Raw genomic sequence first — 23239 nt, 5'->3', positions numbered from 1 at the left:
TCCTTGTGCCCTCCATCTTTCCCAACATCAGGGTCTTTTCCAGGGAGTCTTCTCTTCTCATGAGGTGGCCAAAGTATTGGAGCCTCAACTTCAGGATCTGTCCTTCCACTGAGCACTCAGGGCTGATTTCCTTCAGAATGGATAGGTTTGATCTTCTTGCAGTCCATGGGACTCTCAAGAGTCTCCTCCAGCACCATAATTCAAAAGCATCAATTCTTCGGCGATCAGCCTTCTTTATGGTCCAGCTCTCACTTCCATACATCACTACTGGGAAAACCATGGCTTTAACTATATGGACCTTTGTTGGCAAGCTGATGTCTCTGCTTTTAAAGATGCTGCCTAGGTTTGTCATTGCTTTTCTCCCAAGAAGCAGGCGTCTTTTAATTTCGTGGCTGCTGTCACCATCTGCAGTGATCATGGAGCCCAAGAAAGTAAAATCTCTCACTGCCTCCATTTCTTCCCCTTCTATTTGCCAGGAGGTGATGGAACCAGTGGCCATGATCTTCCTTTTTTTGATGTTGAGCTTCAGACCATATTTTGTTAGTACTATGGTATATAATCTACCAGCCACCTTGTACCTTGCATTGCTTGGGAATTCAAAGAACCCAAAAGATCAGTGCAATTTTGAAAGGGCCAGTCCACCATCTTCAGTCAACATGGCATCCAAGCATATCCAGACACTGATGCAAACTTGTTCCTTGATCTCAGGCAGTAGATATTGGTAGGGTGGCACAAGTGGAACTGCATTGTTGTCCCAGTTTCTGAACCTTCTGCTTACCAGAAGGGAGAAGAGAAGGTGTGAGGCAGTAGGGAGCTTGGCAGATGTGGGCTGGTCAGGAGAGCTAATCCAATGCCCTTATTGCTGAACCTTCACCGTGCCCAGCTTCCTGCTGCCTTAACCCTTCCCTTCCTGATAGGCAGCAGTGGAGAGGCACATGGTGTTCAGTAGCTGGGAGAGTAATAAAATAACTGAATGAACACACCAGTACTTCTGGGAATATATGCATGGAATCTTAACTGCATGTACATTTCTCACCTTAATGGGTACATCAGTTTTAAAAGTTCAGGTAATTTTTTTTTTTTTTTGGGGGGGGGGATATTAAAAGATCAAAGAACAATGGACAAAGTTCACCTCACAATACTCCTGGCAACTCCTTTGCCTCCCATCTTTTCCCATGCTTCCTACTTTCCTTGTATTCTTATATCTCAGACTTTGCCAAAGCATTGTAAATGTTCAGATACACCTAATACAAGAATCTGAACATGTAATGGGAATTAAAAACATTTGCACGTCTGGGTGATTTGCATCATTAAACCTGAGCACAGAAGCAGCATTTTTCCTTATTTTACCTTGGCATTAAAATAGAATTTCCATCTAAAGTTCCCCCAAAGTTGGTATACCTTCACAAAGAAACCAGAGGCCTTCCTTCTGGGTATTGTCGGCCAGAAGGTGTTAAAGAAGGATCGAACATTTTTTATGTATGCAACAACGGCAGCAAGGATTCTTATTGCAAAAAACTGGAAAACTCAAGATCTACCCACACTGGAAGAGTGGCAGATGCAGCTGATGGACTATATGCAACTGGCCGAGATGACCGGCAGAATCCGTGATCTGGGAGAAGAGAAGATGGAGGAAGACTGGGAGAAATTTAAGATGTATCTACAAAAACATTGTAATTTGGTTGAATGTTAAGAAGGATGCTGGATTATAAAAAATTGGCCACCAATAAACTAGATTTAAATTTGATGATAAGTGAGACTAAAGAAAATATAAAAATTTTTTGGAAGAAGTGCTAGATTATATTTGAATGAGTGGACATGAGATTGTAAACAAGTTGATAATTTGTTTGGAAAAAATTTTTAACGATGTAAATGGGAGCGGGAGACGCGAGGGAGTCCAAAGAAGTGTTGAAATTGTTGTAAAAGAAGTAAGATTGTTTATTATGTGTGCATTTATATTTAAAAACCTTAATAAATATTTATAAAAAAAAAAATAAAGTTCCCCCAAAGTTGTATACTTTCTACTGTTCTGCCTAATATTTAGGAGGCTGATTGTTCAGCCACCCAAACACTTGCAGTCTTCATGAGGAAAGCTCCCCAATAGGCAGACATTAGTAAACTTTTGTGAATAGATGCCTAAGTGCTCATTAACTATTGCTCAATTGCAGGGGGAAGCTCTGCAGAAGTAAATATGGCATGCAGATGAATATCATTTATGCTCAGTATGATCCCTGCAATCGTGTGCCAGGAGAGAAATGTACCCAGACTTGGGGAACTATATAAAGCTATGCAAAAAATATTTTCTGAAAAAATAGAAACCCGTAGGCCTTCAGCATTTATTTTAAATATAGTCTCTTGAATTCGCAGCTCAATATTGTCTCCAAGGGCTGGCTCTGTTGTTTCTGACAAGAGTCCTCCCCAACCCTACCTGGAAATGCCAGGAATTGAACCTGGGATTTTCTACATGCAAAGTGTGTCTTCCACTGCTGGGATTGGACTTGAAAGAAATAAAAATTATAAATAGAAGGCCAAGTTTCCAAATGGAATTTTAACTGCTTGCTAGATTTTTTTTTTTTTAAGTCAGGAGGAGAAATATAATAAATGTAGTCTGTTTATGGCAAATGCTTATCGATTGTCATGAGAGAGGAGCGAGAGAGATGTGAAAATAACTGAAGGAGCTTCTGCAGGAATAGTAGCACCATAGATGAAATATTTTTGGATTTTTTATTTTACAGGTTTTAATTTGTGTCAAAAGAAAAGATGTGATTTCATGCTCTTTATTCAGCTCATAGTGGTGAGGAGAAATGGAAGTCCCCCCGAATGTCTGCTTTATATACATTTTTACACAATGGGCCCCACGTGATTGGCTAATTCTGGGATTCTCCTGTAGGCCAATCAGGTTGCGGATTCACTTCCACCTGGAGCTGGATTGGGTGGCTCCTGTGGACCAATCAGACTGCTGCATTCTGAATCCTATTGTTCTAGGACCAATCAGACTGCTGCATTTTGGATCCTCTTCAACTCAGTACATAACAGATTTGTTCATAACTCGAAGGAAGTAATTTCTGTGAAACATGACCCTAACCAGGCCAGATGTGACGCTGGATAACTCAACTGGATTTGCTGTAAAAGCAGCATATAAGTCAGTTGAGGGACTGCCTCTCAGGGTCCTGCTAACCGCTCATACTTGCCACTGTGAGTTCCAGAAGCCCAGAGTGCAGACCATCAGAATTGCTTGTCCACCCCTGCAGGCAGGTATTGTTGCTGTAAAACCAGACTTCACCAGGAAGTGATCTGGCAATTATAATGGGGTAGTATCTACCCCCTCCTACTTCCATAAACAACAAATACCCTCTCAAATTGGAGAAAATACCAAATTGAGGTATGCCCTGCTCTGAGTTTCAAGCCAACAACCGTTTGAGATTTCCCCATGGTTTCCATGGAGGCCATGAAATCCTAAACTGAACTCAAGGTATCCTTGGCATAGATCTTGGGATCTTCCCAGCACCGCTGTTTGCCATTTCTTCCCACTGGCAAAGTGATTTAAAGTTTTTCCTTTAACTGCCTTGTTCAATGCTCTGCTTAACATCTCTTGGTTTCTCTCGCTTGCCTTCTTTCTTTCTTGTGGTATACCATTAGAAGTCTCTGCATACAGGCAAAAACTCAGGTTGCTATGGCAATAGCCATGAAACTGTGACATAAATCATGATGGAGAAAAGCAGTACCTTGCCTATACCACTGCACTGAGAGCTGGCTTGAGTTTTGCTCCTGATTTATTAACTCAGAGTCCTGTGCTCCAGAGTACCAGCAGGGAAATAATGACTCACTTTACTCTTGAGCATCTCAGGTGTTTTTCCTGGGGTATGTCCTGGAACACATATGGAGTAGCCTTCAATACAGGTGGTGTCATCAATTCAATTTCTGTTCCCAGTTTCATCCTATGAAACTCAGTATCTATAAACTTATACGAGACGCCAATGAATCATGTGCAAAAAAATTATATGGTATAAGCTCCAAGGACTGTTAGCCTTCTCCTAATATGATAGTGCATGCAAATCCCTTTCCCTTTCCCTCCCTCCCTCCCTCCCTCCCTTCCTTCCTTCCTTCCTTCCAGTTCTCCCACCTGTATTCTGAAATAGTATACACCCTAGAAGACTACAACATGTGATTTTTCTGAATCTGTGTTGATCTGATCTCATATTGTCTTTTTTTAAATGATATTTATTAGAGTTTCCAATTAATACAAAAAATAAACATACAGAAAAAAAGATAATAAAAACACAAAAATACAAAAGCAAAAAAGAACAATTAAAACAAATGTAATTTCGATTACTCATTTCCATTAACTTATTTCCCAGACCTCCTCTCACCTCCCCCTTTTGTATTCCCATTCAGATTCTTAGTTCAGCAAATCCTTATTATAACTTGTTATAACTTATCATATCTTATTGTTCAACCTCTACGTTACAGCTGGTAACCACTTAATTTTTATCCAACATCACACTAATGTCCATTAATTTTATAATGCTTCTGCAGATAGTCTTTGAATTTCTTCCAATCTTCCTCCACCATCTTTTTTCCCTGGTCTCGGATTCTGCCGGTCATTTCTGCCAGTCCCATATAGTCTATCACCTTCATCTGCCATTCTTCCAGAGTGGGTAGATCTTGCGTCTTCCAGTACTTCGCGATAAGTATTCTTGCTGCTGTTGTTGCATACATAAAAAAAGTTCTATCTTTCTTTAACACCAATTGGCCGACCATGCCCAGAAGAAAGGCCTCTGGTTTCTTAAGGAAGGTATATTTAAATACCTTTTTCAGTTCATTATAGATCATTTCCCAGAAAGCCTTAATCCTTGGGCACGTCCACCAAAGGTGAAAGAATGTACCTTCAGTCTCTTTACATTTCCAACATTTGTTATCGGGCAAATGATAATTTTTTGCAAGCTTGACTGGGGTCATGTACCACCTGTACATCATTTTCATAATATTCTCTCTTAAGGCATTACATGCCGTAAATTTCATACTGGTGGTCCATAACTGTTCCCAGTCAGCAAACATAATATTATGTCCAACATCTTGTGCCCATTTAATCATAGCAGATTTAACTGTTTCATCCTGAGTATTCCATTTAAGCAGCAAGTTATACATCCTTGACAAATTCTTAGTTTTAGGATCTAACAATTCTGTTTCCAATTTTGATTTTTCTGTCTGGAAGCCAATTTTCCTGTCCAGTTTAAAAGCCTCCATTATCTGATGGTAATGAAGCCAATCTCGCACTTTATCTTTTAATTTCTCAAAACTCTGCAATTTCAATTTATCACCTTCTTGTTCCAAAATTTCCCAATATTTCGGCCATTTGGCCTCCATATTGAGTCTTTTAAACGCTTTCGCTTCCATTGGTGACAACCACCTTGGAGTTTTATTTTCCAATAAGTCTTTGTATCTTATCCAAACATTAAACAATGCCTTTCTGACAATATGATTTTTGAATGCGTTATGTACTTTAACCTTGTCGTACCACAAGTATGCATGCCACCCAAAAGCGTTGTTAAAACCTTCTAAGTCCAAAATGTCTGTGTTTTCAAGAAGTAGCCATTCTTTCAACCAGCAAAATGTTGCTGATTCCTTTGCATCAGTTAATATTTTAAATTTTATTCTGGGCTTTTTGCCCTGCCAGACAAATCTAGAGATATCTTTCTGCCACTTCTTGAAACAATCCATCTTGTCCACAATTTATAATGTTTGGAATAAAAACAACATTCTAGGCAATACATTCATCTTTATAGCTGCAATTCGACCCAACAAGGAAAGCTTCAAATTTGACGAAATTTCTAAGTCTTTTTTCACTGCCATCCAGCATTTTTCATAATTATCTTTAAATAAGTTCACATTTTTTGCAGTCATATTTACCCCCAAATATTTCACTTTCTTAATCACAGTCAGACCTGTCTCATTCTGAAACCTTTCTTTTTCAATTGATGTTAATTTTTTCTCTAAAACCTTCGTTTTTGACTTGTTCAATTTGAATCCTGCCACATGACCAAATTCTTGAATTAGTTCTAAAACCCTTTTAGTACTAGATTCTGGCTCCTGTAACGTCAAAACTAGGTCATCTGCAAATGCTCTCAGTTTGTACTGTTTAACTCCGACCTGTATACCTTTAACCAACCGGTCCCTTCTAATCATATTTAACAGGACCTCCAGGACCTGATCTCATATTGTCTCCCATCATTCATAGGAAAGGATGGCTTGGTTTATTTCCAATCCATGTCAGCTTTCCAGGTGTTCATTCATAAACTTGTTCCATCCTATTTCTGCAACATTCTGCAATTTAAAGACACACACATGAAAATCCTGCATTTTTAGTATGCATTTTGCCCTAAAATAACCATTTTAATGCATTTTAACCTAAAATGTACATATTGTGCACATTTTAACCTAGAATACACATTTGGCATTTGTAACTTTTGCATGTGGAAGGTCCAAAGTTCAGTCCACCAGTGTCTCCCCTTAAAAGGATCAGGTGATGGGAAGACTCTGAAACCCTGCAGAGACACTGCTGAGTTTGTGTAGACAGAATGCAGCCAGAGAGACCAATGGTATAAGGCATATCCCAGTGTTCCTATTTCAATCAGCCCTTTATTCAGAACCGTGAGGGCTGGAATCTTATATTCATGTTATGGAAAGGGCCACAGCTAAGGGCAGAGAACCGGCTTTGCACACAGGTGTCCCCAGGTGCTTCCTCTGGCATCTCCAGGTACAGCTAAGGTAAACCTACACTTGGAAAGTAGAAGCAAAACTGAGATATATCTGACTTTGGTACAAGGCAGATTCTCACATTCCTTGTGTTCTGGCCAATGACTGCAAAAACATCAGAATGATTGACAAGCAGCCTGCCCCTGCTTTTAGATTTTTATAATATTAAACTTTATTATAGTAATGCTTGCAGACAATTAAATGTCTTTAAGCATGGTAGACTGTCTGTATCTATGTTTTGCAATGGTTCTGTGCCACCCTGAGGCCCCTTCCCCACAAAATATCTGGCTATGGGCTTCTCAGCAGTCTTTATCATGATCTTTAACAAATTATTCTCTGCTTTCACTAAACACTTTGCCAATGTGAGATGTTCCTGTATGTTGTAGTGGATTTAACCTTTGGGAGACGTGAGTTCAAATCTCAACCGAGCCTTGAAGCTCCCGAGGTGGACTTGGGCTAGTGACAGTCTCTCATCATAACTAACCACGCATGGATGTTGTATGAACAACATAGGTGGGTAGATACAGAGAGGGACCAGCTATTTTCCCCGATGCCTTTTTGCAAATATCCAGGCAGGAGATCTACAAGCAGAGCACAAGTCTCGCTGCTGAATTATTTGGAGAGCGCTAAAATTACCCTTCTCATGCGGCCAGCTGCGCTCTTGAAACATCTGCTGGATATTTTGGCTCAGATGCTTTGCTTCTGTTTCAAACCACACTACCCATGACATCATCCAGCAGAAGCTGTGTGGCACAATAATGGCACCTTCAAAGGAAAAGGAAATATTTTATTTTGCAGATGGTGAAAATGTGCATAATCAGTCAGTCCCAAAGCAAGGACAATTGTATAGTCAGTGAAAGGCAAGTTTTTCCTTTGTTGCATTTATTGCTAAGCAAAATGTGAGAGCGTGGGGCGGCATGCCACTGATTTCATTTTTAAAGGGAGGTGTTTCTGCAACTCTGGATTTAGGGATGTGAGGGAACACAGGAGAAGACCAATCTGGGTCTAGATGGATGCAGCATGGAAATTGATAGAACAGGGCAGGGGAGCACCTGCCGTGAACTTCTGTGGAAAACTAGGAGCTGCATTCACTTTCTGAGGTTTTCTTCTAACCGAGAGAGTAAACTGGTTTATGAAATGTACAACTTTAGACAGCAGCTGTCTCACCCTCTTCTAAAGTCATCCAAGCAAAAATAAAAGACCAGAGGCTCAGAACGTGGCAGAACTGATGCTGGGACCCCTTCCCTAGTACTTGCCACCAAACATGCACACTATGAAATGAGTGCCTTGGTTTTGTGAGATAATACATTCAGTTTGCAAAATGAGCAAATAGATCTAGAACCAATTCTGTCTTCCAAAATACACCTGAAAGGGCCACCTGTGTTCACTGAATAGGTGGGAAGCCTTCCTGGTAACAACACTATACGTGGTCATGGAAGCAACCAAACATGGAGAAGGCTAGAAATAGAATTAGCTAGGAGAGATAGCCTGCACTCCAAAACAGGAATCACATAAGACCCATCAGCTCCAGGTCATGATCACAATCATTAAAATAGTATTAAACCCCTGAATCCAAGTCCACAGACAGGCTTGGCCAACCTGGTGTCCTGCAGACAATTTGGGCCATAACTCTCACCAGAGAAGTTGGAAGTTGTGGTCCAAAAATGTCTGGAGGACACCAGGTTGTCCCAGACTTCTGAGAATGAACAGCCCAGGCTGCAGTCATTATTTATGACAAAAGGCAGGATGGTTCTGATCAGAGAAAAGGGCTGGGGTGCTTGAGGCAGCTTCAGGGGAGAGAAGGGATCTCTTAAAACAAGTTATCTTCTAGAAGCTCATGAGAACTGACAAGGATAGGCTTGGGTGTGTGTACTTTCTTTAAGCTTGAATGTCTTGCTTCTGTACTTTTGTAGGAGATGTTCTTAATTATTTCTGCATTGTGTATAGTATCTAAATAGCAAACCTATATGTTGCACAAGTGATAGTCACCAGTTGTACAACTGGAAATGCTCATCTGCATTTGTATTCCTGGATAATCAGCAAATAACCCAGGACATTTCTGTGACATTTTTATGCTTTATAACAGTTGTACATCACATTGAGGGTCATTGGGAGAGAGAAAGTCACCCATTATTTTTACTGTAAATAAACAGATAATCAAATATAGGTTATGCCCCAGCACCGGTGTGATCTGGTAAGTTATTTCCATCCTCTACCAAAACGCTTAGAAACCTTAGCGTAAAATAAGGTTTTCTACAACCCCAGTGCCATATGCAGTCATGGAGGATCAGACTGCCCATAAATAAGCAAACAAACCTTCAAATTAATATATACGTGACAGCTGGTTAGTTGTGGTGCTGGTTTGGCCTAATTCATCAGCTGTCTGTGAGCAAATGAAATTGAGTGCAAGGGCTGGTAGCTACACTTTTCCAGCTCCTAATGTGAGTGATCATCAATCAGACACTAGCACAACAAAGGTGGAAAAGCACTTGGGAAATTAAAGAGATTTGCGATTTCTTGAGAAGGAAGTTACTTCTATTTGGACTTGCGAATGCAAATTATGTGGGCACAACTGTTTGTTGGTTGGCTACAGTCTACCTGTCAGGCTAAAGAGCAGGTAGCAGGTGACAGGAAAGACCTTTCACCACCTGTGAGATTATGTCATGGTAGAGAAGAATGAATCAGATGAACGAAGTATAATCTGGTATCAGGAAGCCTCATGTTTTTCATAATTACCACACTTTTTCCAGGAATTGATGGATGCTTCAGACAACGTGGTTCCAATTCATTGCTGCCATTGGCGACTGCTTGGTAGAAAATCCCTGGTTGCTTGAATCCATCCACCAATAGAATCCAAGGCTGATTCACACAAAGACTTAGTGAAAGAGACTATTCCCCCCAGATTTGTTTTCAGGGGAAAAATAGTATTTTTGCCTGACAGTATCCTGAACGCATAGCATCATTTGCCATGCCAACATTCAATCTGCTTTAGAAAGATTTGTGGCTGTGAGCCAACCTGAGTGATCTGCACTTATGGGAAATGTTTTGGATGACTTCAAAGACTTTGGATCAAGATTGCACTTGTTGCCTTATCTTTGCCATTGCTCTAATCTGTTTTCTCTCCTCGTGTCAAAATTTAGTTGTAAGGCCTTTGGGGGCACAGATCCAACTCCCCCCCCAAAAAACACACACACGTTAATCATGGTTTTATTCACATTCATTTATTCCACTATTTATATTGATAAATGCTCTTAGACACATAATTAATAATGGCTAGTGATGTCCAGAACACATTTTTGTTTTTTCCCTGTGACCCATAAAGGTAAAGGTAAAGGGACCCCTGACCATTAGGTCCAGTCGTGGCAGACTCTGGGGTTGCGGCGCTCATCTCGCTTTATTGGCCGAGGGAGCCGGCGTACATCTTCCGGGTCATGTGGCCAGCATGACTAAGCCGCTTCTGGCGAACCAGAGCAGCGCATGGAAACGCCATTTACCTTCCCGCCACAGCGGTACCTATTTATCTACTTGCACTTTGACGTGCTTTCGAACTGCTAGGTTGGCAGGAGCAGGGACCGAGCAACGGGAGCTCACCCCGTCACGGGGATTTGAACCACCAACCTTCTGATCGGCAAGTCCTAGGCTCTGTGGTTTAACCCACAGCGCCACCCGCGTCCCTCTGTGACCCATAGTCCTTGCTAATTGGGGAATAGGTGAATGATACTCTTTCTCTGGTTTAAAAGGGAGAGTCTGGTTTACTTCCAAGAGTGGGATTTGGGAATGAAATTGCTTGGTTTTCTGGGTTCATATTGTGGCTGCAATATCTCCTTTCAGAAGGTGTCATCACTTTCATTTTCTTACGTTCCGATGTAGTCTGTAATCAGCAGCAGCTTCAGCTCCTCTCATTACTAGCTCTTGAAGTGATTGTTCAGACTCAGCAAGAACAGCTTCAGCACTGGGTGACAGCATCTGCTTCCTTCCTCCAATTTCAGTTTGGCCTCTGTAACCAACACAACAGCGGCAGCACACATTTGCATTTCAGAGTCTCAATAGAACTAGGGTACCTTGTGTGAGGTTCTATATTTTTTTAAAAGATGTCTTGTTTTGTTGACGCTGATGCACACAGTTACACTCTCAGGGACTCTTAAGACACCACAAGTACCCTTAGAACTAACCCTATATATAAGCAGCAACACAAAAATTTTGTCTATAACAATTCATCTTGTATTTGATTTCTGATCTCCAGGGGAGTGTCATGTAGCTACTATGGGGCCATCCATGCACAAGGTATTGGCAGACTCAGGGGAACCCTGAGTTTTGCAGAAAGAAGGAAACCCTGATTGTGGGGTGGGTGGAAGACAATCAGGAAGAGGATGGAATGTCTTGATAGAGCATTTGCTGGTTCCCCATCAAGCCTGGTGCAATGGTCCCAGGGGCTTTGAAGGGCTCCTCATCACCCCAACCTAGCTGCAACATCATCCTCCCTATCAAACTCATAGCAGACAGCAGTACTGCTTGTGAATCAGAGCCAAGTTCAGCTCCCATCCATAGTGGCTGCCCACTGTTTTGAGTTACCCAGAATGTAAAGCCCTGACCCATGGTTCTGTGAAATGTATTGATTTCATACATCTGTCACTCAGGCAGCATAGCTAAGGGCCTGGTGGAAGATGGTGAGCAGTGCCTCTGCCACCATCAAAGCAGCAGTGACAGAGAAAGCATATGGTGGCTACCAAAAGTGAGATTAAGCCCTATCCTGTTGGGGGGGGGCATCATTGGCAAGATCCCTCCCCAAATTTTAAGCAGGCATTTAATTGTTGGAACAGGCACCTGCTCAGTCTTTATTGGCAGAATATTCCACAGGGCTAATGATAAGAAAGGCTTGGTTCCTTGTTGTCAAATGAGTCTTGCCTTGAGGGCGTGCAAGTTCAACCTTATTGACAAGTATGTGCCTCATAGCATCATAACTTATACGGTGAAATAGAAGCGGCCTGCTTACCCAAACTGTCATGGAGTTCAATGGGCTAGCCCAAGACATGGCAGTCAAAGTGTAGAATACCCCAAGCCAATGAAATGATATTGGTATCCAAAGCCAGTCAGATAATGAGTGCCAATTGGTGCCTGAGGTAGAAAAATCCCACAAGTGCCTCTCCCTATTTGCTGCCTTTTCATGGCAGCCAAATACAGATGCCTGAGGCAGCTACCTCCCTCTGTCTAACAGTAGAGCCAGTTCTGGATTGCGGCTGCGCAACACAATCCTAGGCAAGCTCACGTCAGATCATATCCTGTATTGTTTAGTGATGCCTCTTCTGTAGTAAGTCTGTTTAGGATTGCAACCTTTGCTGGTCTGATCTCAAAGAAACTTTAAAAAACATGACAACATTACGCGCCCCTTGATCTCATTTGTTGGTCAGACAACATGATCCTCAGAGATGTTGTGCTGCATTTGTTGAGAAAATAAAGTAGCCTCTTTTCTCTCTGTCAGACATTCTGTTTCTGACAGCACATTTAATCAACAGTTGCTGAAAGTTTCTCTCATTCACAGCGCAAGTTAGTAAAAACACAAATTAAAGGTAAAGCGTTTATTACAGTACACATATCAACATGTAATCTCTTTGCAATTCCACTTAATAATAGCCTTCCAACCTTTCATTTTTATGATAAACTCTTTTGCCAACATTAAAGAGTGCTAAATTATCAATCCAGGTGCTTCCTTTAGTATTGCAATTTTATAGGAGTGATCCCAGTAATTCCAGGGTGTTTTCTAAACTCCTAAACCATGTATTTTATGTCAGACAAAATAGGTACAGTGATTGTCATGAACATCAGAAACTAAATAATACTTAGATGAATTTAGCACTTCCCTCACCTCGCATTTCTTTTCTTTTGAAAAAATTGCCTGTGCCATTTCTCAGTATGTTAAAAAAGGATTCTTTTTTAAAAAAATGCCTTTCTAATATTAGTAGCTCCATAATTTTCAAGAAACAAATTTGAACAACACTGTTAAAGCCCCATGAGTGAACATTTAAATGGGGCTTCTGATATAAGTGATAGTGTCAGACATGACACTCATTCCTATTGGATACCATTTCTGTATACAATAATTCATAGGGATAAGTATTTTTAAGAACATCTTGAGAGATCTAAAGGAGGAAGACCGAATAAGAACTACCCAAATATGTATTTATTTTTGTATTTCCCATCTTTCTGAGTAGCTCATGTGTACGTGGTTATTCCCTCAGCCCTGCCACCCAGTTTTATACTCACAACACCCCTGTCAGGTAGTTGACCCTTCAAGTGTCCCAGGGATGCCCCCGATTTCAAGAAACCGTCCTGGTTTCTGATTTGATCCCAGAATGTCCCACTTTTCCTTATGATGTCCCTATTTTCACTAGAGAAATGTTGGAAGATATGGAGTTATCTGACCCCCCAAGCAATCCTGTATAGGGGAGGGTTTTTTAATGTTTAATGTTGTTTTATGTTTTTTATATGTTGGAAGCTGCCCAGCGTGGTTGGAGCAACCCAGTAAGATGTGTGGGGTATACATAGTAAAATTATCATTATGGAATGGGAAGTCCCTATTTTCTTTTTCTTTTTTAAAATAATTTTTATTGGTTTACAACAAAAACAAAAACACATAATAATTTCACATCCAATTTTTCACAAATTATTTCTTTTCTGGACTTCCTTCAGCTTTTCCGTAAAACATCCATAGTCATTATTTAAGTTACGCATTCCTTAGGTTTGTATTGTCATTATTTAATCCTTTCTTTTTCTATTCCTTTTAAACAATACTCAAATTTCACAGTGCTTCTTTAAATCCTTCTAGCGTTATCTGTCCCTCACTTATACTTTCCAGATATTACACAAATTTTCCCCAGTCCTCGATGAACTTTTGGTCTCTTAAATATCTAATCTTCCCAGTCAATTTATCCAACTCAGCATAGTCTAACAGTTTCATTCTCCATTCTTCTATCGTCGGTATTTCCTGTTGTTTCCATTTCTGGGCCAGTAACGCTCTTGCAGCTGTCACTGCATATTGGAAAAATTTACAGTCCTTTCTCTTTATCTCATTTCCCAATATTCCTAACAGAAAGGCCTCTGGTTTCTTTATAAATGTATATTTTAATATCTTCTTCAATTCATTATATATCCTTTCCCAGAAGCCTTTCACTTTCTTACATTCCCACCACATAAGGTAAAGAGAACCTTCTTTATCTTTACATTTCCAACACTTATTACATGTTTTATACATTTTCGCTAATTTTATCGGTGTTATATACCATCTATAAAACATTTTCATAACATTTTCTTTTAACGTCGTACATGCTGTAAATTTTAAGTTTTCTTTCCATAATCTTTCCCAATCCTCAAATTGTATATTGGGAAGTCCCTATTTTCATTGGGAAAAGTCTACGGCCATACTACCCTGAACACGCCCGATCTCGTCTGATCTCGGAAGCTAAGCAGGGTCAGGCCTGGTTAGTACTTGGATGGGAAAATGTTGGAGGGTATGTAGTAGGTTAGATTGAAAGATGGTGACTAGCCCTAGGGAGCTTGGAAGCTCAGTTGGGTATGAATCTGGATCTCCCCAGTCCTGGCCAAATCCTTTGAGGGGTAGCAAACCTCAGGCCCTGTAGCTGTCGTTGGACTTCAGCTACTGTCAGCCACCACCACCCAATCACAATTTAAAATACTCAATAGAGGCCCAGGCAGTAAAATGTAAGTTATTTAACAAGGCCACAAAGATAGTGCCAGGTGACCATGTTTGGGAAGGTGATTCTCTAACCGTGGTGCCACTATTGAAAAGGGTCTCTCCCTAGATGACAATATGCCATTGTTCTTAATCACAGAATGGATTCTATTAAAAAGGATTTTATTTCTGCTTCACTATATGAGTGCATATATTAAAATTTGTAAGAATCAAGGATTCCTCAGCTTATGATAAAATGTCCCTGTTTAAAAACATCCACAGCCAGGAAATTTCTCTTTGTGCCGGAAAAGAAGCCCATTAGGATCTGGCTGTGAAAAGCTGGATGAAATGGCTTTGGCTATTTGTCCCCCTCTTTGTGGCATTTTAGGGACGCGGGTGGCGCTGTGGTCTAAACCACTGAGCCTTGGGCTTGCCGATTGGAAGTTTGGCGGTTCGAATCCCTGCGATGGGGTGAGCTCCCATTGCTCGGTCTCAGCTCCTACCAACTTAGCAGTTCGAAAGCACGTCAAAGTGCATGTAGATCAATAGGTACCGCTCCGGCAGGAAGGTAAACGGTGTTTCCATGTGCTGCTCTGGTTCACCAGAAGTGGCTTAGTCATGTTGGCCACATGACCCGGAAGCTGTACGCCGGCTCCCTCGGCCAATAAAGCGAGATGAGCACCACAACCCAGAGTCAGTCATGACTGGACCTAACGGTCAGGGGTCCCTTTACCTTTACCTTACCTTGTGGCATTTTGCAACCCTAGTGATGATAGCAAAGCAAGACTAAAAAATTAGCCAGGTTTCAGCCATCATTCTCCACCCATGACCTGAAGAAAATGCTGGCTCAGTGGGTTTATTTTTTAACACCATCACTTTCATTATAAGTCATGTTGGTATCTTTTGTGTCTGTTGTGTTTAGGTGTTTAGGTGCTTACTGTATAAGGCAGTGACTTTCAGATGAACTCCTTTCAGGGATGAAATTATGCCTGCAAATTGCCACCTTCCTCCAAAGCCCCCAAGGTATCCTCCTTGATCCAGTAGGCGGTAGCCTCAGGATGACACCAGTCCCCAAAGGTTGCTGTAACCACTCCCTCTGTTTCAGGTGTTCAGAGGTGAGTGTGCTGCTTATATAGCTCAATTAGCCATACCCAAGAGAGAGGTGCTAGCAGGCTCAGGGAAACCAAACTTTGCAGATATATGCATATATATACACACACAATCACAATCTTTAGGGAAAACACCTAGGGAATTTGTTTCTGAAGAGAGTGACAAGTAGAAGTAATTAATAATAAACAAATAAACACAGACAGACATACAGACATAAACCCAGCCCTAATTCTATGCTCAGTGGGCATAGAATGCCGACCAACTGTTGGAGTAGGGTGGAGGAGTGGAGTGGAATGTCAAGGTGGAGGCGGAATGCAATGAATTATCCCAAACAGGAGTGTTCCAGACTGCAACATTATGTTGCAGCTCCTATTTGTCATTTATATTTTTATCACTACCTTCCCCAAAAAGCTCAAAGAGGCATATGTAGATGATCCTCAGAGTTCCTTCCAACTCTACAATTATATGATTAGATAGAGAGATAAATAGACACCCCCACCCCCACCCCCACCCTCCAATCAGTGTAAGGTGACTTAAACCTGAGAGATAAGTCCAATACTCCAGCCATACAGGCACTCAATTTTTTTTTTTAATCTTTTAAGAGAAAATGACAGTCTTGGCATATGTTGTGGTGTGTATCCAAATAAGTTCTACTCAGAGTAGATTCAGTGAAGTGAATGGACTTAAATTAGCCACGCCCATAAATTTCTGTGGCTAGAGCATTCCTGAAAACTTCCACTTTCCGTAGATAAAAATAAATTTCTAGCCCTCAGGGCTGCCCCGTTGCAGGGATTCGAACCGCCGACCTTCTGTTCGGCAAGTCCTAGGCTCTGTGGTTTAACCCACAGCGCCACCCGCATCCCTCTCCCAGTAGTTACATGTAAATGTTAATGGGGGAGAGAACAGAACTCTCAGGGGCAGGCAGTCCTCTATTCTCTTGGGCAGGGCAACAAGCCCTTGCCCTCATGCCACCCCAAAGTGGTAGCCCCCAAAGTGGACACTCCTTTTGATGTCTGCCCCTCTGGTGGTGGGCCCACCTGCAGGACACCAACCCAGCTAGATGACCAGGTTCAGCTGGGGATGGAGCAGCAGGTGTTTCTGGGGACTGCCCAGTCAGGGCTTCAATCCTGCAAGGAGGCAAGAAGTTCTGGAGTCCCACTAGGAAGTGGCCACTGCAGACACCTGGCTCCTCTTCTCAAGTTACTGCGTCCCAGAATCCAATATCTCTTGCTGCAGAATTTGGATTAAAAAGGTAAAGGTAAAGGGACCCCTGACCATTAGGTCCAGTCGTGACCGACTCTGGGGTTGTGGCGCTCATCTCACTTTATTGGCCGAGGGAGCCGCCGTACAGCTTCCGGGTCATGTGGCCAGCATGACTAAGCTGCTTCTTGTGAACCAGAGCAGCGCATGGAAACACTGTTTACCTTCCCGCCGGAGCGGTACCTATTTATCTACTTGCACTTTGACGTGCTTTCAAACTGCTAGGTTGGCAGGAGCTGGGACCAAGCAATGGGAGCTCACCCTGTCGTGGGGATTTGAACCGCTGACCTTCTGATTACTGGGTTGCAAAATATTTTAAAAATATGCTGCATGGTTCTGGGTGTAGATGGTTCATGTTTGCTAATTTCATTCCACTCAATATACTGGTGAGATTTCAATAAAGCAAGGGAGGATGAATGGGGTACTGACCACCAGTGTTAATCTGTCCTTAGCTAGTCCCCACCTGCCTGCCTTCTTACTTGCGTCGTGCCCAACGGGCACTTCCTGCAAGCTTCCTCCTCCTTAGGATCAGTGCTGTGTTTTTAGTACCTTTGCTGAGCCAGTCGATATATCAATGCCCTTTATGGGTGCTCAAAAGGAATTCCTTGTTTGCAGAGGAGCCCTTTTGTTTTGCACAGCTTACAAACTTCTGCCCGGTGATCGTCCGCCCCCAGATCTCCTTGTGCCAAGTCGAGGAACGTCAACGTCAACACCCTCCATAAAAGCAGTGGAGCAGGCACCTTTGATCTTCAAAGCACATTGCAGACATTAGCTAATTAATTAATCCCCATAACACATGTATCTCTCCTCCCTCATATTTATACCCCCATTGAGCAGATGGGGAAACTGAGTCAGAGAGATCCAGAGGCTTGCCCAGAGCAACAGGAGAAGGTGGCACCAGAGCTTAGATTGGTGGTGGGAGGGGAATTCCTCATCTCTGTTTGCCAGCTGTTGAAGCAGCTGCAGAGTTTTGTTTCTGGTTGTTGCAGTTGTGTCTTTGTGGGAGCAGCAGCGTACTATGCACATCTTTGGCTTCCCCTCCATCTAAAAGGGGTGCATAGGAGTATCACATTTTATCCTCACAATAACCCAGCAGGGTAGGCTGGGCTGAGAAATGGAGCACACAAAAAAAGGAAGTATGAAAAGACACTGTTGGGGGTGTGGGGAGGAGCTGAAATCCAACAGGTCCAGAAGACAAATTATTTATTAAATTTATGAAAGCAAATGACCAATGAATGCATCAATCTCAGTCCCTCGCACCCTCCACACTAGTAAAACCAGAGATTTCATTGGCATAAAATATAAGATTGGCACAGAATATAGAAGGAGAAACTTTGCTACTTGCAATTCAGGTATATGCCATTAGATGCTAGTGGTAATGTAAGTTGAGAGGCCTAACAAGTGGCCATTGTGGACATTCACCAGGCTTCCATGTGCACATAACTGGAAGATGAAATTCTCATGCAAATATGTCAGGGGTGGCACGTTCTGTTTTGCCACCGGACGCAAAATGAGAAGGTGCCCCCTCCTTGCCAAAGTCTTAGCTGGGTTGTGTGTTGCTGCGTGTGAAGTGGCGATGGCAACAGGTTCTGGTGAGATCTCACGAGATCTCATGCACTCTGTGAGATCTCGTGAGATTTCAGCAAGTTCTTATGACATTTTGGCAAGATCATGCCAGAAGCTGTCACCACTTCTCCACCAGCAGCAGAGTTGGCAGGCAGGGCCCCAGTGAGGGTGCTGCCTCTTGGGATTCCATTGCCCAAGGCAGCTGCCTCAGCTTGCCTCATGGGTGGGCTAGCCCTGATATATGTATAGGGATGTGTGTGGGTGTCCGCGTGTGAAAGAATATAAGGTGAACCTGCTAGATCAGGCCAGTGGCCTGTCTTGTTCAGCACCCTGTTCTCACAGTGGCTGAACAGATGCCTGAAGGAGCGTCTCCACCCCCATTGTTCTGCCTGGACACTGAGGTCCAGCACCGAGGACCTTCTGGCGGTTCCCTCACTGCGAGAAGCCAAGGTACAGGGAACCAGGCAGAGGGCCTTCTCGGTAGTGGCGCCCGTCCTGTGGAATGCCCTCCCATTAGATGTCAAAGAGAAGAACAACTACCAGACTTTTAGAAGACATCTGAAGGCAGCCCAGTTTAGAGAAGCTTTTAATGTTTAATAGGTTATTGTATTTTAGTGTTTTGTTGGAAGCCGCCCAGAGTGGCTGGGGAACCCCAGCCAGATGGGAGGGGTATAAACAATAAATTATTGTTGTTGTTGTTGTTGTTGTTATTTGGGAAACCTGCAAGCAGGACCCAAGTAAAACAGCCATCTGCAATTCCCAGAAACTGGAATAGTGGAAGTGTACAGCTGCAAAGAATCTCATAGAATCATAGAATCATAGAATCATAGAGTTGGAAGAGACCACAAGGGCCATCGAGTACAACCCCCTGCCAAGCAGGAAACACCATCAGAGCACTCCTGACATATGGTTGTCAAGCCTCTGCTTAAAGAACTCCAAAGAAGGAGACTCCACCACACTCCTTGGCAGCAAATTCCACTGTTGAACAGCTCTTACTGTCAGGAAGTTCTTCCTAATGTTTAGGTGGAATCTTCTTTCTTGTAGTTTGGAACCATTGCTCCGTGTCCCCTTCTCTGGAGCAGCAGAAAACAACCTTTCTCCCTCCTCTATGTGACATCCTTTTATATATTTGAACATGGCTATCATATCACCCCTTAACCTCTTCTTCTCCAGGCTAAACATGCCCAGCTCCCTTAGCCGTTCCTCATAAGGCATCGTTTCCAGGCCTTTGACCATTTTGGTTGCCCTCCTCTGGACACGTTCCAGTTTGTCAGTGTCCTTCTTGAACTGTGGTGCCCAGAACTGGACACAGGACTCCAGGTGAGGTCTGACCAGAGCAGAATACAGTGGCACTATTACTTCCCTTGATCTAGATGCTATACTCCTATTGATGCAGCCCAGAATTGCATTGGCTTTTTTAGCTGCCGCGTCACAATGTTGGCTCATGTCAAGTTTGTGGTCAAGCAAGACTCCTAGATCCTTTTCACATGTACTGCTCTCAAGCCAGGTGTCACCCATCTTGTATTTGTGCCTCTCATTTTTTTTGCCCAAGTGCAACACTTTACATTTCTCCCTGTTAAAATTCATCTTGTTTGTTTTGGCCCAGTTCTCTAATCTGTCAAGGTCGTTTTGAAGTGTGATCCTGTCCTCTGGGGTGTTAGCCACCCCTCCCAGTTTGGTGTCATCTGCAAATTTGATCAGGATGCCCTTGAGTCCATCATCCAAGTCGTTGATAAAGATGTTGAATATGACCGGGCCCAAGACAGAACCCTGTGGCACCCCACTAGTCACTCTTCTCCAGGATGAAGAGGAACCATTGATGAGCACCCTTTGGGTTCGGTCAGTCAGCCAGTTACAAATCCACTGAGTGGTAGCATAGTCAAGACCGCATTTTACCAGCTTCTTTACAAGAATATCATGGGGCACCTTGTCAAATGCCTTGCTGAAATCAAGGTAGGCTACATCCACTGCGTTCCCTTCATCTACCAGGCTTGTAATTCTGTCAAAAAACGAGATCAGGTTAGTCTGACATGACTTATTTTTCAGAAATCCATGCTGACTATTGGTGATCACAGGATTCCTTTCTAGGTGCTCACAGACTGTTTGCTTAATGATCTGCTCCAGAATCTTCCCTGGTATTGATGTCAGACTGACTGGGCATGTGCTAGACCCATGGCACGACCCCACGGGGATTCTGCTGGGTGCCCCGATTTGACGTATGTCATAGGGCTCCCCCACTGGTGGTTTACTCTTAGTGAGACTCTGCAGATGGACAGGAGTTAGGATAAGGTTACCAGATGTCCCTGTTTCCTGGGGACAATGCCCGGATTTACAAATCAGTCCCCTGACAAAATCCTATTATTTCTATTGAAGTTGAAAAATGTCTCCAGATTCATTGAACAAAAATCTGGTAACCTTAAGTTAGGATATAGCCTGGTTTTACCCAATGCCTAAGTCAAATTGCTCACATCTGTAGCCAATAAAGTTGTGGCCTAATTTATCCCATAAGCCTAAAATATTCATGTCTGTGTGTTTATTATCTAAGGGAACTGTGGTGCCTTGGCACACAGTGGTGTTGTGCTCAGATCCAGTTTGCAGGCTTCCCCTAGGTATCTGGTTGACCACTGAGAGAACAGGATGGTGGACTAGATGGGCCTTTGGCCTCATGCTTCTTATGCTCTTGTGATGTTCCATTGAGTTCTGGAAACTGCACATGAGGCTGAGACCAAGGTGTGACGTGTTCAGAAATATTCTGGCTGAGTGGGCAGTGGGAGTGATGGAGCACTGTCTTCTTCCATAGTAAATGACACCTTAGACCTCCTTCCTTAAGTGCTCTGCTGGATCTGTGCCCAAATGCAGCTATCACGATGCCTTAGAATTTTGACTTGCACTAATATTTAGATCACAGCCTAACAGTGTTACACCTTCCTGCCATTTCTACATGGAGAATCATTTCTAAAAGCCTTCTTGTTTTCACATGTTAAAAAGTCAAATCTGGGCTCAAGTAATCCCAGTAAACAATTATTTCACAAAACTGCATTTCCAGCACACATATAATCAGATGCTTAAAATGCCGAAAATACAAAGACAGAAGTAGACATTAAAATGATCTTAAAGATTTGAAATAAATAAAAACAGTGATTAAGAGGGCAGAAACCATTACAGTAAAAGTTTGCGTTATTCAGCATTATGAAAGGAAAACATTAATTAACCCACATCTATGCAGGAGGATGAAAAAAAAAATCCTTCCTTAACGTCAAATTTTAAGTACCATTTTTAGGCTATTCTGAACAGATTCAGTTAAGAGTAGAATGGAAAGAGGGATGTTCTAGGCCGTCTTCAGTTTTATTCGTTGACACAGGAATGTTTGATTATTAGTGATACAGAGAAGAAATTATTGGACACAGAAATAAAACAGCTATGAGGACAGGCACAACTTTCACCTAGAATACATTTTAGGGTTTTTGAAAATAGCTCTCATATTTACAGGGGTGAGATTAGAAACAAGCACCTCCCCCCCTTTCATACCTTTGAATTTTCTGATGTTTCTTCCAGTTATGCTAATTTAAAATGTTTTCATTTAGACATCTGAATGCATTTGAAATTAATATATAGATGCCCTTTGCTAAGGTCACTGGAAAACAAATGTAAGGTCCCCTTTACATTCAAAATGAATCTCAGTTTTGGGAGTTCGAAATGTATGGTAATAAGTGTTTAAACCTCCCAAACAACCAGATTAAGTCTGTGTCCAGTGCCAGCTCAGCTGAGAGCCTAGGAAGGCTTTTGCACAATGCACCAAGAGTGGAAGGAGTCTGGAAGAAGCAGGAAGCAGACTGAAGGGTTCAGGGAGCAGGATTTAGATAGCTAGGGCTACCAAGACCAGGGACAGCTTACATGCTGGGCAGATGTTTTTTTGGCAAAAGCCAGGGACAATTGTCTGTATGCAGTTACTTTCCTGGGGGAGGTAACAGGAGCATGAGAAACAATCAAGAATATTGCTTGCTCAGTAGCAACTTCTCCATATCTTTCCCATGCTGTCTAGTGTGGTAGAATGGATGGGTTGAGATAAGTAAGTGGACCATGTACTGCAGAAGAGAGAACCAGCAGGCCTTTCTGGCTGTTGTGTGTATCTGGGAGTGTGTTTTGCTGCCAGTACGAAAAGAAATGCATGCCTTGTTGAGTGTATTATAAACTGCCTTTTTTATATTCAGAAGTTGTGACTCCTGGGCAAATAAAGAATCCAGATTTAGACATTTTAAGAGGGACAACACTTCAAAAAATAAAATAAAAAAATAGAGGGAATCAAATCCCAGCTTTCATTCCTATTGTTAGAATGTTAGAATGTGGGATAGACTTCAGGCTTGTTGAATCTACTTTGTTTATTACTAGAACTTCCAAATCTGTCAACCCTAAGAGCCTAAGAAGAGCCTTGCTGGATCAGGTCAGAGAACCATCTAGTCCAGCAGCTTGTTCTCACAGTGGCCAACCAGATGCCTGTGGGAAGCCCATATAGAGGACCTGAACACAAGTTCTTCCTACTTGTGATTTCCAGCAATTTGGAGGGGTACTGCCTTGACAGTGAACATAGCCATCATGGCTAATAGCTATTGATAGCATGAACCACAGTCATGTCCGAAAACCATACTGTTAGAATGGGAAAACAGGGTGCCTCTGTGCACACATTGAAACTAGGCATTTGTGTCAGTACCAGAACCATTCCTGGTTACCCTTCTTTTGCATTTTCAAAGGGAGAAAGTCTTGGGGGAAAGTCATTTTATTGTTTGGCACTGTCAAACAATTTGGGGTCAGAAATTCTTGATGAACTACTGCAAATCACCCAGGGATCTAATGGTAAATTCC

General features: G+C 42.4%; 1 long non-coding RNA gene across 2 annotated transcripts in view; it reads left to right on the top strand.

The window, feature by feature from the left end:
- LOC309326139 overlaps nucleotides 1-23239 on the top strand; it is a 180544-nt gene that overhangs the window by 128762 nt on the left and 28543 nt on the right. The gene's annotated exons all lie outside the window — the stretch shown is intronic.

The sequence above is a fragment of the Podarcis erhardii genome (assembly GCF_964252035.2).
Source record: "Podarcis erhardii genome assembly, chromosome: 12".
Taxonomy (NCBI): domain Eukaryota; kingdom Metazoa; phylum Chordata; class Lepidosauria; order Squamata; family Lacertidae; genus Podarcis; species Podarcis erhardii.
Note: the sequence above shows the minus strand (reverse complement) of the source record. Positions and strands in the feature narration are given on the sequence as shown.